This window comes from Erigeron canadensis, chromosome 7 (genome assembly GCF_010389155.1).
Source record: "Erigeron canadensis isolate Cc75 chromosome 7, C_canadensis_v1, whole genome shotgun sequence".
Lineage (NCBI taxonomy): Eukaryota > Viridiplantae > Streptophyta > Magnoliopsida > Asterales > Asteraceae > Erigeron > Erigeron canadensis.
Window position 1 is genome coordinate 20,975,623 of NC_057767.1, and position 6,000 is coordinate 20,981,622.

Below are 6,000 nucleotides of genomic sequence, written 5' to 3' on the forward strand. Positions count from 1 at the left end.
GTATCAATTTTCTCTTGTATATTTTGCTTTATAAAAGTATGGATTTTAAAATAAAAAAATTTAACTTTTAACATGACATGCGGAAGCAAAGTTAATAATCTCATTTGATTCCTACGGAATTAGTAAAACATAATAAATGTCTGGAAAGGTGTCAGCAACAACTATCATCACAATAATTCCAAATGAAATTCACAATCAACTGAAAACACAACTAACATAATAGCGGCAAAACAACTAAATAAATTTGTCTACTTAAATAAAGGTAGCTATGGGTAACTAAAGCAGATATCCACAAACTCCAATAAATGCTACCCATATTGCCAGTGAGCTACCAAGTCACCAATCAACGACTAACCTAAGGGCATTATACATTTGCAGAAAACAAGTGTCAACTATTAAAGCTAAGTGAGATAATAGGTTAGCTTAGAAAAAAGGATTGTAAGTTAGATCACTCTATGAAATAACTTATGCATACAAAAATGCACAACAAATATTAACACAATCTACATCATTGGGATTATCGAATCTTAGAATGTGTCTAACAATCCTCCATTATCAAAACAAGCCACATAACTACAAATGCTACTCAATCCACACACAGGTTATGACAAATTAGATCTGCACAAATAAGTTATGTGAGGTGGCCACCTAGCCAAATAGGGAACCTCACACCCGACTAGATGGGTAGACCTTTCATTGGTCTATCATTGTCGTTATGGATAGGCATAACCAACTCAAAGAGTAACCTGTTACCTCACTTGTTAGGTCGAAAACGAGCAAGTGTAATTTGGCCAGAAGTAATTGAAGTTTAGTGAAACTACTTCTACAGGGTTTTTAAACATCTCAGTTTCAAAATGTTCACTGAGCTTCACTTCAGTCAAGATCAAGCCAACTGAAACATTCATCTGAAGTCAAAGACTGAAGATTGAAAAAAGAGAATCATCTCAGTAGCGGAGCTCAGAAGAGGATTCTACACTGATCGAAGACTGAAGCCATTTCAGTGTAAAATACTTACAACCTTTCAATTGATTATGAGCAAGTCTTTTTCACTTTATCAACCTTTACCCGGATAATACCATATTGTCTGAAAAAGTACAAGGTTGTATAAAGGCGTTGAAAATAAAGGTGAGACGTCACATCAAAAGTGACTTTCACATACATACTTTATTTACACATGTTAAAGATTTAAATTTAATTTCTTAAATTCTCTCAAACATATTTTTACAACCGTTGTCCACATCATCACGGACTTTGCCTATACATAGAAGGCATTTCACAAGTTGCAAAGTGCTCGAAACTTTGGCATTGAAACTTGTGTAGTTTACTCTAAGATATTCTTTCGAGTTTGAACACTTCACATATCTAAGTGTTTGTATCTATTTGAGTATTTTCAAGTATTTCAATCACTTGTATTTTAAAGTTGTTAAGATATAAAACTTAGATGTTTATCTTGGTTCTGCAACAACCTTTGTATTTTATTGAACATAATTAACATAATATATTTGAAAAGTACATTGTGTTTCCTTGCCATTTACTTGATTATAATTAGTATTATATAGTTTCGGTCATTTTGCTTCTTGCAATTATATTAAGTTTATTTACCAAACTGAAATCTAGATTATCTTACTAAACTGGTTTAGATATCAGAGCAATGAAGCTTGTCAGTCGTTGTTATAGACATAGAGTTGTCTTCGGGTATCCATACAGTTTGGGACTTACAACACTCGTGGTCAATCACGTTAGCCGGAATTACTCTACCAACACTAGTTAGGTCAAAAGGGAAACATATACATTGCCCTCGAGTGATCAATGCAGTACAACTAGCTTAAATAGGCGAACTTGGGGTTAAACATAACTCTTTCAAAGTGCTTAAGACTTATCAACACTAGCGGATTTGATCCACCCAACTTATCTACACAATTAGATTGCAACCATTTCTACTAATCAATATTTATTCAATACTAATGGATTTTACCCATTACTAATCATCAACACTAGGGCCATTAATGTGTATGTGACATGACAACTTAAATCGTGTCTAGTGTACTATGTCAACAAGTCCACACAAATCAATCGAAACCCAATCACAAGCTAAATTAAGCATCAACACAACACCTAAGCTCATAACCATTCAATAATACAACTTAAACCCCATAATGGTGGTTTTTATTTCTGCTTCTAAATTTATAAAATTGTTGTACAAGTAATTATCTGAAAGCACACACACACTTACGAGCAGAGAACCCAGTCAGTGTAGTATAGTTTAAGTGATAAGTTACAGGATCGTTCGCAAGGACTGTAAGGTCCTATGGTTGCGTGGATCGTAATAAGACGCGATTCGTTATGTCAAGAGTGCAGAATCCTCTTGAGATAACTAGATTGCTATTGCCTTCCGTCGATTAATGAGCAATTAATCAACCTAAGGATGTGCACGAGCTTGTAGTTCGTGTTGAAGATCACACGAGCAACAATCTGCCTTGATTCATAAATTCGTGATTGTTTATTAACAATTGATTACCTAATATCGTAGATTAGGTTTGTATTTATACTAAGATGATTAGGGTTCGTGTAGAAATGGGATTTACGCGAAGTGGCTTAAGCCCGATCCACCAAAACGACCTTGTGGTAGTGCTGACGTCAGCACGAAGTCCACACAACATGCTGCTGACATCAGCACGAGGTGCGTTTTCTTGGATGCTTTATTTTGCCCGTACATAACGTTCAACCGCCGTTTAAGTATACTAAGACACTTATAACCTTGGTTCTACGTCCGTGTACCTGCAAAACAATATATAATACACAAACACAGTACAAACTATAAACAGATATAATATTGAAGTTCAAAGGTAATCATTAAATATCAACAAAGGTTCTTATTTAAATGATTACAAACATAGTTACTAAAACATAAACAATAATCAAATCTATGTTGCTATTGTCACACAAATCTGCATCTACAGACTCCCCCTTGACAGTTGCAACTAGATTTCCTTAAAGTCTTCAAAAACTTGAACTCCAAAGTCATCCGTTAAACAAAAGTCTTGTGCTATTCGCATGAATTCTCTCTTGTAAACAATGAGCGAGAATGTTGCGATAGCGCCTTTCTTCAACTCTCCAAAATTCCACTGCTGAACAAGGTGTATTCAAAAGTCTTCTCTGATCACCCTTGACAAGTTGACAACCTGCATTGGATCATACATGTGTCGCAACATCTGTTTCTTTGAATCATCAACAAACATTTGTGCTTCGCCTGACTTGTATCTATCTGCCAAAATGTCATCTTTGTCAGCATATCTTGATCCCATCTGATAGTGGGAACCTTCTTTACACATTTAATCCTTCGCTGTACAAAACGAAATGTGCCATCTGGATTCTTAATCTTCTTCAAAGGTGTAGGTTTAATCAACCTCTCTTCTGGCTTCAGACTTCTATCACTGCAATTCCTAATTCTTTCATCTCTGAATCTATTCCAGTAGAAATCTGCAAGTCCATTACTCTGAAGATTAACGAACCATCGTCTTCCCAAATCTAACATATCAGAATCACTAAAAGAATGGAAGTGTCTTTGACTCATTGACATGTACTGACATCCTTCTTTTCTCTTGATAATGAACAACTTGATTATGTGATCGTAGAACCAACTTTGTATCACTAAAAAGTACTTGGGCGCATCCTTGTCTGAGATAAACTCCCAAAACATTGATGGTTTCAAATTTCCACCCACATGAAAACTAACACGAGTTACAACCACTGGAACCCTTCGATCAATAATAAACTCAGGGTCATGCTGCACCGGAGGTATATTGAATCTTCTAAGATCAATCTCTCGTGTAGCATCAATATTCCAGTATAATTCAAAAATAGTATCATGTTCTTCATCAATTATGTTTGCAGATACAGCAAACCTCAAATTTGTTGCGTTCCTAGGTTCATCTGGACTGTGTCTGATTTAATTAAGATTGAGATGTTCTACTTCAGCTATTGGTTCAACTTGAATGACTTCATCTTCATTAAAGACACGATCAAAGTCATAAGGTATATCAAGCAACCTTTTTCTATCAGCTTCTGAAGTGATGAACTCTCCTTCTTCCATATCTTCATTATTGATACTGTCTAAGTCATCTTCAGCATCAAGATCGTCCAATGCACCTATCTTTTGAAGCTTATATGCAATTCAAACAATTCAAATATACAAATATAAAGAACATAAATTCATAAGTCAAAACATAATAAATAGTATAAATACATAAAAGAAATTAAAATAAATAATACTATATCATAAATATAATGCAACAATTACATTAATATTTATTTTATAATCTTTATCTATTTTAACTTACAACAATATTATTATATCATAAATATAATGTAACAATTACATTCATATTTATCTTATAATCATTATTAATAATACAAAAATCATTAGCACTAAGGTTCATAATCCGAATCTGACTCTGACGATGTATGAGCTAACCCTGACCGTTCTTTCATTTGATCCCTAAGTGATCCTGGATCATCATAATCATCATAATCCATAATCTCTGCTCTAGCTCTCATTTGAGCCTGTGGATCATAACCCAATCTCTTTTCTAGTCTATGCACAATTAAAGGGTGCAAATCTGACTCTATAGAGGCATTGGTAGTAGAATCGGTCTTAGTTGACTCACTATCCTAAGTAGATTTTCCTTTGCTAAGATTTTCTTTATCGCCATGATTATGAGGATCATTCACTAACTTATCTCGAATCTCCCTTTCTATTCTATTAGACTTAGAATTGGAGTTACCTGATTTGGAATCTTCCTCATCATCATCATCTGGATCATCAAGATCATCAGGATCTGCATCTGGAGCAACCATCACAGCTTTACCTTTATCTTGAGTCCCAGAAGTACTAGCACCAGCTATACCAGCAATCTCTTACTCTGTCTGTCTTGGCGACTCCCCCTGAATGTTTGCAGTCTCTGTATCCATAGCAGCATCAGCATCTTGACCTTGATTCCTATTCTCTGGCTCACCAACTGATGGTTGTGCTTGATTTGGACCTTGAGTTGGATCTTGATCTTCATGATCATCATCTCTTGACTTCCTTGCTAGCTCATCATCCTTACAACCACTCTTATCTCCCCCTTGAGCCAAGAATTGGTCAAGTCTAGAACCAAGAGAATGAACAAGTGCTGTCATCAAATCCATCTCTTCTTGATGCTTGGCAGCTTGGAGCTTTAGCTGATTCTCCAAAGCCGTGACCCTCATCTCTAACATTTTCTTCTCTAAAAACAAACGACTTAGCTACAGTTGAACCGGATCAACTGGACGTGAAGTAGAAGCAACATCAGATGTAAAGGCATGAGGTGGCATCGCAGTTTCAAATGAAGGCATATGAGCACTGAAAGTTCCCGTGGGAGGCATCTGAGGTCATTGCAAAGGAGCCAACAGACGTCCCATGACAGTAGAAACAGGAACGGTAGCCTGAATAGGAGCAGAAGAAGGCCTAGGAGCAACAACTGTCGGCGCTGGCTCTTGACGAACTTTAGACTCCGGAGCAGTAGGAATCGTAACAGTTGTAGCCTCAGTGACAACTTGTGCACGAGAACCAATTCTTTTGATAATAAACTTTGGTCTCGACCTTCTCTCCCCAACAACACCAGCAGAAGCAGTAGGCACATAAACAGGAATCTCAGACACAGAAGCTCTTAAAGCAGCAATTGATGGAGTATCACCAATATTAGGTGCATGAGACCTCTCCATAGCAGCTTGATATGCAGCAAAATCTCTATCAACTTCAGTCTGAGATCGCTGAGAAGTTTACAATCTCTCCACAGTGTCAACTCCTTTTCCTTGTCTTCTTCTTTTCTTCGGTAGTCTATTTACCTCTTCTTCATCATCTTCTGAGTCATCACCAGCATTAACAGTATCTGGTAGCTCAGAAAGACCAACATCATCACCAACTGGAGCAAATATAGAAGTAGAAACTCCAGTAGTTGGTGGAACAAGATTTGCTGG